General features: G+C 37.3%; 1 pseudogene across 1 annotated transcript in view; it reads left to right on the top strand.

The window, feature by feature from the left end:
• Positions 1-13,810, top strand: part of LOC149175271 (sucrose synthase 2-like) — a 44,374-nt pseudogene that overhangs the window by 27,130 nt on the left and 3,434 nt on the right. Inside the window, exons 3-11 of the transcript XR_016258321.1 lie at positions 3,691-3,824; positions 3,893-4,005; positions 4,194-4,329; positions 4,470-4,621; positions 5,018-5,210; positions 5,797-5,915; positions 6,202-6,418; positions 6,545-6,640; positions 6,984-7,157. The product of XR_016258321.1 is annotated as a sucrose synthase 2-like (transcript). The remainder of the gene's footprint in view (positions 1-3,690; positions 3,825-3,892; positions 4,006-4,193; positions 4,330-4,469; positions 4,622-5,017; positions 5,211-5,796; positions 5,916-6,201; positions 6,419-6,544; positions 6,641-6,983; positions 7,158-13,810) is intronic.

Here is a 13,810-nt window from a genome sequence, read left to right as displayed (position 1 = left end):
AAATTCCCTTGATCTATGAAAAAAAGTAGCAGTCCATTATTTTCCCTTATTGACTAAGATGCATATGATGAAATGAAGAGATTTTTGTATATACCTTTCTCCTGAATTTTGATCCTAGTCTAATATAGTCGGTACCTTCTCTACAATTCTTGTTCTGGTCTCCAAAATCCTTGTCTTAGTCTCTGCCACTTATTTCATTTAAACAAATATTGAAAAACACAAACTCTAATCTTTCATACCAGAGTTAGCAAGCATTAGTAAATCAAATCTATATAAAATAAAATTTGACAATTCACATGCAAAATACAAAGATAAATGGGGAGTAGTGGTGGGAAATTTTCATATTACTAGAATGGAAACTTATTGTAGCTTCAATCCCTTAGTAGCTCCTTAATTGAAGACTCCTCCTCTCTCCCACACTCACAGTCAAGACTGTAGAAAATCCTGTAGATTCACAAGCTAATGCAATTTGCTAAAGCAAGAGACAAGAATCTACTTCAACTCTTTACATCGGAAGCCCATAAACATCGAGTAAACAATAACCATTAGAGGAAGAGTATCAAAGGCACATAACACAATAAATATCGAGGGAAAGCCACAGCCCAAAACCCCACTATCTGTTTTGTATTAATCTGGAAAATCAAGATGAAATTACAATGCTTGTTCTCTCTAGAATAATCCCAACACTCAGTAAATTCAATCTCCAACTCATAAGCAAGCTCAAGGCCAAAGCTTAGCCTCTTCACAAGCTCTCCAAGTCTCTATTCCAATGTGTAATTCCTATGAAGGATATCTTGTATTTAAAGGGAAATAAAACCTCTAAAAATAGTCTGATCCCTCAAGGATCAGTTCTTGATTGTATGCATTATCAGTGCAACTCAAAATAATCTAAAACAAATAGTACATTGTCCTTGCACTCTATTCTCAACTGGGTCTTTCTCATAATTGACATGCATGAGTTTCTGATGAGTAAATATTCAATTAACTAGAGTAGCACTAGTGGAGTTCCTTAGTGTCACCACTGACTGTTAACTCACTATTAGTTCTCTCAATCAGTTTGAGAACTAATTTAACTAAACTGACTCATGAAACTGAGTCTTCTATTTTACAACTCACAATTAACTCATATTGGACTCCTACAAAATAGGGAGAACATATACATGATGACAAAAAGACTTCTAACTTGAATTTCCTAAGTTAAGTAAGTTTAATAAACCTAATTTAACTATTTTAAGTCGCTATGAGAATAAAATTCAAATTTAATTCACAGTTTAATTCAAGGACAAATTAAACTGGAATTTCTTGTTGCCATTTCACAACAAAGACACACTATTGATATGACTTTATTGTAAGGTAATAGAATCCTCTTGTCACTTCGACATCATGACACTACTTATACTTTTTCCCCCTTTCTCTCATGGAGGATTATTATTTATAGGCGAGATGAGAAGGTAGGGGGATGCATTTAGACACTTTGATCCTTATTTAACAAGGTATTTTCATCCATATCCTTTTCTTAAATATTATTCTGACATTTGTTGACCCTATTTTTTCATTCTAGAAACTTTAGCCACTTCAATGCTCTTTGTAGGAGGAATATGAGCATTCAACACCTTTTTCCAATGTACTAGGGGTGTTGCAACTCTCCTTGTCAACCTTCCAAGGGTGTTGGAGGATTTACTTTCACTTTTTGTAGGATTTTTCCATAGGAAAAGTGTGGTATATCAAGCTCATTTTGTCATGGCTTCTCAAGTGGTCTCATGGAGTATTAAATTGAGCTATAACACATGGAACATGGAGTGTGGAACTTTGCCTATTGACTATGAGGTCCCCCATTTCCCCCTTTGTTGCTAAGTTGGCACTCTTTAGTGCCAACTTGGGGATTGCTTTCTTTGAGGACATGGAAACAAGACACATAGGGAAATGGGTAAGAAGAGAGGAGATGTTTAGAAAAATTAAATTCAATCTAGTATCCTTAGGAGAGGAACCTATCTTAAGATGTTTGATAGTGTTCTTAGAATCCCCTATAATGATAACACTATATGTAGAGAGGGGAGAGGGTACCTTGAGACCTATTACAAGATGTAGGCTTTTGCTTCATTGTTGGTGGTTGTTCCTAGGCTCTATGCAAAGGAGAGAATCAATTTTCCTCCTAAGTCAAAAATCACCCCTCTTGCACATGCCATCCCATAGTGACAAATTTGAATTTAAGTCTCTAAGTTATTTGTCTAATTCCTTACCCTTTCCACTCTAATTTGACCCACTAATTTCCAACCTACCATACATCTAAGAGTTGACATATTCTAGATAATTGTTTGATCTCCTTGGTAAATTATTGTGCTTTCCTAATAACAATAATGGATGATCTTGCCATCATTAATTTATATTCTTGTATATAATAAGGGGTTTTTTTACCCTTGATGTGTTCCAAGCATCTTAAAAGTCTTTATTTATTTTCCCATAAATATTTCAAAAATTTTGTTTTCTTACCCAAAAAAAATGAATAAACTACTTTAAATTTCACATAAATATCAAAAACCCAAACAACTGACTTTCCCTTAAAACCTTCCAAATAAATGTCTATTAAGTCTTTGACCGTGACAAGTTAATAAAAAAATTAGTTTAAAAAAGGTTAATAACTTAATACATATATATTATAACAAATCTCAATGCAATTTCATCTCTACTCTACTTAAAAATTCTTAAGGCTACATATCCTAAGAATTTTAATTGATTCTTAAAAAAATTGATGAGTTATTTAAATTTTGATATTAAAGATACAAACATATTCACAATATTTAATAAAATTAGAACCATGACATAAACATTCAGAAATTCTAATTATTTACTTAAATACAAGTTTAATTCATAATCTAATATTATCTTGAACTTTTGCAATTTGTTTTATATACTTGCTTTATATAACTTGTTTTATATACTTGCTTTATATAACTGTATATCCAAATAAGAATCATCAAATTGAACAGTTATATCTACCTATAAAAATCTTTGCCTTTATAGGAAGTGGGTAAAATTACTTTTACATATAAAAAAATATTAATCTTAACCCAAATTAATTCATCCATTTACTTAATAAGACTTAACTTTTACCATGAACGGACCAACCATCCAATTCCAAAATTACTTTTACATACAAAAATCTTAATCTTGTCATAATACCCATTAATCCATCTAATTAATACCCATTAATCCATCTAATTAAAAGTAACCAAGAATAACCTACATAAAGATTAACTACTCTAAGAAAGGTTCTGTGTCATCATCTTCCCTTATGGAGCCAACTTTCCATGCTATTTTTATGGATTAGTATTCTTGATCTTGTTATGATTATTATTTTAAAATTTGATTTGAGTTTTAAGTAGAGTGATTATTGAGCCATCAATTGTAATTCAGAACTGGTAGTTTTTCTGGAAATCCATAGGCTTTTTCCTAACTTTATATCGGGTTCTCATGAATTTGCTCATCTTTCTTAAAATGCCCCATTATCAGAAGACCTTGTGTCAACACTTCAGGACTCCAGCAAATTTAATGAGCGCTCCAAAAAAAATTACTAATTTACTTGCACGTTTCGTTGACATGTAAGTTATAACCGCTCTGATCCTGTTCTTCCACGATTCTTGATCGAGTTGTTTCCTGTCTTGCCATGCTGAGCTCTTATTGTCATTGAAGGCATCTCTGTTACTTCGTCAAACTCTCTGGAACTTTCCTGCTTTTACATTGCTCCAAAGTTTCAGGTGTCTGTATTCGTTATTTCAGCGAGGATAGAATTGAATTCTGTCATCCGAGGATTAGTCAGAATTCTGGTAAGGCTGGTGCCTGAGAGAAATCAGCAGTTAAATTTTTTTTTATTTGCTGTTGTTGGCCTTGGCAGTTAAAGGAAGAAGATATGGTTACTGCACTGCTGAACCGTGCTCTGAGTTCGCTAGAGCGTGTCGAGGACACGCTCTCTGAGCGCCGCAATGAAACAGTTTCTCTGCTTTCTCGGTGATTCCCACCTCTGTTCCCTGACTAGTATTTTTATCAGAATGTATGATTTTTAAATTGAAAAAACCAAGAAGAACGGTTTACATAATCTAGACATTTAAGATGTTTAAATACACCAAGTGAACCTTTAGTACCATGCTTCTATGAAGATTGACTCTTTTCTTTCATTTTTTTTCAAATGGTTGCAGATATGTATCACATGGTAAAAAGATTTTGCAGCCCCATCAACTGTTAGATGGATTAGCAGAGCTAATAGGCCAGAATGATGAACGTCAAAATCTCCATTTTTTTGGGCTATTTGGAGATGTGTTGAAGTCAACCCAGGTATGGTCAGATTTTTCCATTATTTAAATGATATGTAACATTCTGCAAATTCTGGAGCAGTTGATTTCAAAATCAATGTAGTTGTCTTAAAATGTTTGCATATTTATTTGGTTCTCATGACAATATGATGTATGTTTCAGGAGGCCATCATTCTTCCACCATGGGTTGTTCTTGCGGTACGGCCAAGGCCTGGTGTGTGGGAATATGTTCGCGTCAATGTTGATGAACTTGCTGTTGAACAGCTCTCTGTATCTGAATATTTGGAATTCAAGGAACACCTTCTGGATGAAAGGTACTTATTTGCATTGTGGACCCATAGTGCATGAAAATAAAGATGGCAAATGCTGCAAGTGCAGATGTAGTCAATGATATATTGGAAGTCTCATGCCTAGATATGAATTGTAATGCTGTTGAAGCTAGTAGATGTCTTCTATCATATATAATTTTAATTTCCTGGACACTTCTCTTAAATTGCAAAAGACAGAAGAGGAAGGTAATAAACATTGTCAATGAATACTTGGAACTGCATCAGCCTCTTTAGGTGCCTAGGAAGTATATGCTATAAACTGTAAATTCAACTATATTGTGCTCTCCCTTATTTTCTCTATATCCTGTTACAGGTGCCAAAGACAGATTCACTCTTCTTTTTACTCGGATAAGAAAATGATGACAGTTTTGTATTTTGCAGTTTCAAGAATAACTATGTATTGGAGTTAGACCTTGAGCCCTTCAATGCATCCTTTCCTCGCCCAACAAGGCCATCTTCTATTGGTAGTGGAGTTCAATTTTTGAATCGACATTTGTCCTCGCTACTATTCCATGGGAAAGAAAGTATGCAGCCATTGCTGAATTTCCTTCTGGCACACAAATACCGAGGCCAGGTCATTTGCTTTCCTTGGTTAATATATTGCAACATTGTGTTTGAAAGTTTGATTCAATATTATTCCGCGCAAAATAAATCTCAATCAAATAACAAAGAAGGCTGGCCTGGCTGTTCTAGAGACATGGAATATGAATTGATAAAAAAATTCATAAGGTTATCTTCTATTCTCATCTATCATTTTGGCTTCAGTTTTCCCTAAGCAACTTTAAACTCAATTCAAATCAAAGTAAAACAGAGGAAACCTAATTATGAAGACGTTTCTCTTTCTCCACTACCTTGTAATGTTATCTTTCTTACTCATTCTTGGATTTCACTGACAATAACCTTTGTTATATATTGCGTATAGCACGAAATTGACATCATACTAAACATATGGATATCCCATTAAGTGTGACGGTGACCTAAAGATGATTACAAGAATCTTACCTGTAGTCTAAGTAAATGGCAGGGTTTTCAGAGGTGTAAAGTTGTGTCAAAGGAACTGTTTGTTTTTTGGTTAGAAAAGGATTTGTTTTGGTTTTATGTGATTTTCAAGTCATATGTTGAGGAATAGGAAAATATAATGTGTGCCACTCAACTTGCAGAAACTGATGCTGAATGAAAGGATACAGAGTTTAACCAAGCTACGGACAGTTTTGGTAAAGGCAGAGGAACATCTTAAAAAACTGCCTAAGGATATGCCATATGCAGAATTTGAATACAAGTAATATATGACTTTTTTTGGTAAAAGTCTTCTATTTTCTACTCAAGATATATTATTTTTTCAACTCAAGAATTGTTTGAGGATCACATTGACCTTAATGCGTGCTTCATTTTATGTGTGTGAATAACTCAACAATTTTCCTGATTCATACCTTCATATGAGAGGATGGATTTAAAGATGAATGAATATATTGGAAAGAAAATTAGATTTGAAGTTTATAGGTATAGGAGATTAAAACAAATGTCAATACCTTCGTTTGATTCTTACTCGACTAGGGTGTGGGCAGATTACAAGAAATGGGTTTCGAAAAAGGTTGGGGAGACAATGTGGAACATGTCTCAGATATGATTCATTTACTCTCGGAGATCCTTCAGGCACCTGATCCATCGACTTTGGAAATGTTTCTAGAAAAAATTCCTATGGTCTTTAATGTTGTGATTCTTTCACCTCATGGTTATTTTGGGCAAGCCAATGTATTAGGAATGCCAGACACCGGTGGACAGGTACACAGATTTTTAATAATGTCCATATGCATTCCATGGGATCTTGATATTTTGAACTTGTCCTTCAATTAATACCATCGTTGATTATTAAAAAAAGTTTATTTTCATATTCTTATTTGAGCACAGGTTGTGTATATACTTGACCAAGTTCGTGCCTTGGAGAATGAAATGCTGTTGAGAATAAAACAGCAAGGACTAGACATTACACCTCACATTATTGTGGTAAAAAGTGTTGCTCTGTAACCTACATTATTTCTTCTGTATTGGTGCTGCTCTGTCACTCACATTATTTATACTGTAGTTAAATCAGCGCTGGCCCGATTTGAACAAATTATTTCCCATTACAAAATGTAAACTATAGCTTTGGATAGATGAATGGCTTTCGTTGGCATTATGTAAGACTATTATGTGTAAGTTTAAGTACATCATCGCACCCCTTTTGAGGTACTAGTTCCTCTTTGTATTTAGGTTCATATGTTCTCTTTTATTTTAGCTTTCTAAGTCCTTAAAAGTAATTTATCAAACCCAATATATTTATGTTTTTTGTTTGCATTTTTGTTACAAGGTGACTCGGTTGATTCCTGAGGCCCACGGTACCATATGTAATCAAAGAATTGAAAGAGTTATTGGAACACAACATTCACTGATACTCCGGGTACCTTTCAGAACAGAAAAAGGAGTTTTGCGAAACTGGGTTTCTCGATTTGATATATGGCCTTATTTGGAAAGATTTGCAGAGGTAAAAGTTGATAAATTAACAAATATTGAAATGAATATGTCTTGCTCAAGTTTTTATCCGCAGTAGTGCAATTCAAGGTTTACAATGCTGTAACTCAATTGAAAAAGTAAACAAATTTAATATGGTCAACATTTTGACCCGAAATGCTATCAATGTAGAAAACATTTTACCAAATACAAATATATTTGTTGGTTTCGTGCCCCCAGTAGATCATATGGAACTGATTTTGACAGAGATCACAACTACAAGGTAGCCTATACTAGAGATTTACTGGCTATTGCAAGAAGTGGCCACCTGATGATTCCTTAGAAGCCACAGCCTTAGCTCCGTTCCTCTTCTGTTTTGTATGCACTTGCAGTATAAAATTGTCGTGATGACACAAGTCTTCTCCAAGCCCCACTGTAGCTGGAAATGCCCCCATGGTTTTATCTAGACGATTTTGTAGAGCTGAAACATCACTATATCCAGAGGTTTGTCGTGTTGATTTCTCATATTGAATATCCTCAAACGATGGGGCATTCTTATTTGTAAAACTGCTTCTTATGAGAATGTTACACACCCCTTCTTCTTGTGACTGCCTATGTTGCTGCTGACAATGGGAATAATAGTTTACTGTAGCTTGTATCCTGAGGATAAACCACATTAGATGGTTCGAAACGTCGACCAAATCATGTTGTAATTAATCCGAAAGACAATCTCTGTTAGGATATTCCGACACATAGGATATAGTTAAGTTCAACTTGGTCTAGTATAGAGTTAGGTTAGAGTTAGGTAAAGTGTGTTTCTTTACCGTTGTACATTTTGTAACTTACAATCCGACGGTCACGATATGTAGTGATCCGACGGTTCACTCTCACCTCGGTATTACCGACACTTGATCCGTGGCTTGACACCCGATTGGTCCATGAGTTCTATTTAAAGCGCATGGAGGGTCATTGTTCGGGTAATCCGTGCATGAGAGAAGCTTATGTAAATTTTCATTCTTTGATTAATAAATTGTCTGTACCCACGTTGGGACAGGCCGTGGACTGTTTCCCTCCTTGCACTCTGAGGGTTTTAACCACGTCAAAAATACTGGTGTATTGATTTGAGATCTGGTTGTGAGCGGTGTCCTTTTGGTATTCTTCTGTGGAACTTACCCTGTAAATTCCTACATGGTATCAGAGCTATTTGAGGGCCGCGTCCGTTGGTGATCCAAATCTGAAGCCGGTAGAACTGCATGCGGCTGTCGTTTCCTAGATCTGCTGTTTCTGACTGCTTTCGGGCCGAGAGGACTGCTCTGTTGCATTCGGAGCATCTGTTTCAGTGAGGAACCCCTTTCGTTTCACGCGAAAAGGTTTCCGGTAGCCCTAGCTGCGTCATTTTTCAGATCGGGAGGTATACAGTGTTTTTTTTGCAGTTTACTGTCATTTTCTCTCTGCTTATTTCGGTTTCGGTTTATTTAGCCTTTTTTTTTTTCCCGGATCTATACCTTTCATTTCTGCGTATGCTCTTTGCCCTGCGACTCTGTGCGATCTGGGCAAATCAGAAACAGAAAGAAAGGATTTTTCTCATGCGTATGCTCTTTTCCCTGCACCTTAGTGTGATCTCGGAAAATCAGAAACATTGAGGAAAATATTTAGTTTTTCGGCTAAAAGCTAACTTTGAGATTTTTTTTTAAAATTTCTAGTTTTTTGGCTAAAGCTAACTTCGAGCCGTAAGGTTCGTTTTTCTTTGGATATTCGTGTTGGGTTTTGTGTTTTGTGTTTTGTAGGGGAAAAGAGTCTTCCCAAGGCAAGCACGCAAATCGAGGCCCCCCCCTCTCTCTCTCTCTCTCTCTCTCTCTCTCTCTCTCAAATCTTTTGTATAGATCAATTGGTTCAAAGACCTTTTAAGAGAGTAGAGGTCTTGGGTTCAAGTCTCCATTTTGTGGGGGCGGATTTTTTCATTCCCGCACATTCGCGCACTTTGCCGGCAACGTCAACAATTTTTTTTCAAAAAGCCATAACTTCTTCATCCGGAAGCCTTTTTCAGAGCCGTTTTTTTTAAAACCGCCTATTTTTTCGAGATCTATCCATTGGACCACTCACTTTCAGCATCTTCAGCTTCAGTTGTTTTTCAAAAATGGAAAGTCCATGCCAAGTCATTCTTGACAGCACTAACTACTTCCAATGGGTCGCCTACATGGGAGATTTACTTAGAAGTAAAGGTCTCTTCAGAATAGCCACAGACCAAGAGAAGAAACCCAAAGATGAAGACAAGGCCGAAAAATGGGAAAATCGACAAGATCAAGCACGTGGCTTGATAGGAATGTCTGTTTCTCCTGATCTTAGATTCCACATTGCAGAAATTGAAACTCCTCATGAAGCATTAGAAAAACTTGCTAAAGTTTTTGGGATTAAAAATGAAATTAGATCCCATCAACTTGAAAATGAGCTGCTTACTTTGGATCCTAATAATTTTTCTTGCATTGAAGATTTCTTGTCAAATTCAAGAACCTTAGATATCTCTTGGAAGGTGTTAAAGTTAAGAAAGATGATGGTAACCTTATTTATTCCATCCTCACTAAGTTAGGGCCAGCCTACTCTGTATTTGTTTCCACTTTCCATTCTACCAGGGAAGCTTTCATTTGTCAAGGCAAAGACTACAAGCCCCTTCCTTTGACTCCTTTTGTGATTCCTTAATAAGAGAACAAGAAAAACTCTTACACCTTGGTCTTCTTAATCTTGGAAACTCCTCCACAAAAGCGTTAGCCGCCCAGCAGTATCCAAATTCAAAGAATCCTAAGAAGTCTTATCCTCAAAGGAATGGTCCTAAACCAACTCAGCCTCAAGATGAAAGATCATTTCAGCAATATGATAAGACCAATAAAAACAAATGGAAGAAGACTGAAAGACATTGTAACTTTTGTAATCGAGATGGCCACTTAGAATCTAAATGCTTTAAGAAGATGGAAGCCTTGGAAGCCGCAATGAAGAAACATAACATCCATCTGGAGCCTACTTCAACTTCAACTTCCGGAACGGCATTTTCTGCATGTCATCGTCAATCATCTCAGTCTGGTTATGCATTAAATGTATCTTCTTCTTCTTCTCATTCTCATGAGTGGCTCATTGATTCTGGAGCCTCTTGTCACATGGCCAAAAACCAAGCCATGTTTTCTTCTTTAAATGATTGTAACACCAAAAATATATATGTTGGTGATGATAGATCTCTTAATGTTGTAGGGACTGGAACTGTTCATCTAGACAATGGTCAGTTCAATGATGTATTATGTGTTCCAAACTTATCCTGCAACCTTCTATCTGTCTATCAGATAACTCATTCAGGTGAAGGTAAAATCGTTGAATTTTCACCTCATGATGTTGTAATCAAGGATCTAAAAGATCCTAAACAGATTCTAGCTACTGGTCTTGCTGATGATTCCAAAAGGTTGTATAAGTTTCACAACTTTGGGTCATCCCATCTTCCCTCAGTATTTGTTGCTCATAATGATGAAGTGAGCAAACTTTGGCATGAGCGGTATGGTCACTTAAACTATCGCTCCCTTCAGCATCTCTGTAAAGAAAACATGGTGACAGGTCTTCCTATGGTATCTTGCAAAGATGGTGTTTGTTCCGGATGTGTACTCGGAAAACATCATCGGGACAGTTTTGACAAACGTGCCTCTTGGCACACCTCAGCCCCTTTACAGCTTGTGCACAGTGATTTATGTGGTCCTCTTCCTGTTGCTTCATTCTCTGGCTGCAAGTACTTCTTAACTTTCATTGATGATTTCTCTAGACGCACTTGGGTATACTTCTTAAAACTCAAGAGCGAAGTATTTACCACCTTTTTGGCCTTCAAAGCATTCGTTGAAAAACAATCTGGACATCAAATTCTTAAGCTAAGAACTGATAATGGTGGAGAATATGTTAAAAATGCATTCATCACCTTTTGCACCGAAAATGGAATTCAAATGCAACATACTGTTCCATACACTCCACAACAAAATGGTGTAGCTGAAAGGAAAAATCGCACTTTAAAGGAAATGGCTAATTGTATGCTGCAATCTAAAGGACTCAGTCTTAGTTTTTGGGCCGAAGCAATTAATTGTGCAAATTATATAATCAATCGCACTCCTACTAAGGTTCTAGAGAATATCACTCCAGAAGAAGCTTGGAGTTCCATTAAACCAGATGTAAGTCACTTTCGTGTGTTTGGAAGTGAAGCATGGGCCCATATTCCAGATGAAAAGCATAAAGCCTTAGAACCTAAGAGTGAGAAATGTACTTTTGTTGGATATTCTGAAGATGTAAAAGGCTATAGACTTATTCCATTTAAGTCCAAAAATGTTATCATTAGAAGAGATGTAAAATTTGATGAAAATAAATCGGCCTGCGAGCCTAGTCCGGCGGATGTGCCACCTCTTCCCATCTCTTCTATCTTTGAGAACATTTCTTCTTCTGATGATGAAAGCGAGGATGATAATCCTTCCCCACCTTCTCAGGATCCTCAACTTCCAAGATGGGTCCGTGCTACTCGGGATGCAGCAGGTGATCTTGCCGGTGATCCTACAGATCAGCGACGTACACGTTCTCAGTTTGAAAGAGCCTCTTCTTTACTGGCTCAAGCTCCAGTGAATCATGATCCTGACACTTTTGCAGAAGCTTCAGGCCATCCACATTGGGAAACAGCTATGAATGAAGAATATCATTCATTGATGACAAATGATACATGGGATCTTGTTCCTCTACCAAAGGGACGCAAACTTGTTAGATGCAAATGGGTTTACAGAACCAAGTATGGACCAGATGGGAAAGTTAACAAACATAAAGCTCGTCTAGTTGCTAAGGGCTTTTCACAGGTTGAAGGCATTGACTACACTGAAACCTTCTCTCCAGTTGCCAAAATGAACTCTATCCGCCTTGTTCTTTCCCTTGCTGCCTCTTTAAAATGGGAAGTACATCAAATGGATGTTAAATCTGCCTTCTTGCATGGGGACTTGCAGGAAGAAATCTATATGGAACAACCCATTGGCTTCATACAAACAGACTCCAGCCTCGTTTGTCGACTTAAGAAATCCCTTTATGGCCTCAAGCAAGCTCCTCGAGCTTGGTATGCCAAAATGGATAGCTTTCTTTTAGAATCTGGCTTTTCTAGGTGTCATTCTGACAATACTGTCTACACCAAGAAAGTGGGCAACTCTCTCATCATCCTTGTTCTTTATGTTGATGATCTTATTCTTACTGGTAGTGATCCCAACCTTATAAACCATGTGAAGTCCAGCCTTAAAAAGAAATTTGAAATGACAGACTTAGGACACTTACACTATTTTCTCGGTCTTCAAGTCTTGCAATCCCAAGAGGGTATTTTCCTTTCCCAGTCCAAGTATGCTTGTGATATTCTTCGTCATTTTCACATGGAAGACTGTAAGCCAGCCCCTTCTCCCTTTCAGTCTGGAGTCAAACTTTCAGTCTCTTGTACTTCTCCTGAAGTTGATGCTACCTTATACCGTCAACTTGTCGGAAAACTCTTGTATTTAACCCATACTCGTCCTGATCTTTCCTTTGTTGTTGGCCTTGTTGCTCGTTTTATGCAAAACCCCCGTGAAAGTCATTGGAAAGCAGCTAAAAGAATACTTCGTTATGTTCGAGGTACAATACAGTTTGGGATTCATTACAGTGCCAAAGCAGCTCCTCTGTTAGTTGGTTTCACTGATTCTGATTGGGCTGGTGACCTTGATGATCGGAAGTCTACTGCCGGTTATGTCTTCACTCTTGGTTCAGGACCTATTACATGGGCTTGTAAGAAACAGGCTGCCATTTCTCTTTCGTCAGCAGAAGCAGAGTATCGTGGTGCCGTGGAAGCTAGTAAGGAAGCCTTGTGGCTTCGTCAGATCCTATCAGAGTTTGGCTTTGAGCAGCAGCATCCAACCACACTTTGGTGTGATAATCAAAGTGCCATTCAGCTATGCAAAGATCCAGTCCAGCATCAGCGCAGCAAACACATTGAACTACACATGCACTTCATCAGAAAGCTCATTCATGACCATGTTCTTGAAGTGCAATATTGTCCAACGGATGATCAGGTTGCAGACATCTTCACAAAGGCTCTCACAGAGGCGAAGTTCACTAAACTTCGATATATGCTTGGAGTTCAGGAAGTTGTCACTAAGGGGGGATAGGCTCTAGTGCCTCCTTCCTTCTCCTATTGTGTCATATTTGTAAATCCTTCAATCCTATCCCAAGTTGTTCTTAAGGGGGGATGTTAGGATATTCCGACACATAGGATATAGTTAAGTTCAACTTGGTCTAGTATAGAGTTAGGTTAGAGTTAGGTAAAGTGTGTTTCTTTACCGTTGTACATTTTGTAACTTACAATCCGACGGTCACGATATGTAGTGATCCGACGGTTCACTCTCACCTCGGTATTACCGACACTTGATCCGTGGCTTGACACCCGATTGGTCCATGAGTTCTATTTAAAGCGCATGGAGGGTCATTGTTCGGGTAATCCGTGCATGAGAGAAGCTTATGTAAATTTTCATTCTTTGATTAATAAATTGTCTGTACCCACGTTGGGACAGGCCGTGGACTGTTTCCCTCCTTGCACTCTGAGGGTTTTAACCACGTCAAAAATACTGGTGTATTGATTTGAGATCTGGTTGTGAGCGGTGTCCTTTTGGTATTCTT

This window comes from Pinus tabuliformis, chromosome 4_1, assembly GCF_031772625.1.
Source record: "Pinus tabuliformis cultivar Carrire ecotype Pingquan chromosome 4_1, CPIR1, whole genome shotgun sequence".
Lineage (NCBI taxonomy): Eukaryota > Viridiplantae > Streptophyta > Pinopsida > Pinales > Pinaceae > Pinus > Pinus tabuliformis.
The sequence above is the reverse complement of the archived record's forward strand: the minus strand, read 5'-3'. Positions and strand labels throughout refer to the sequence as shown.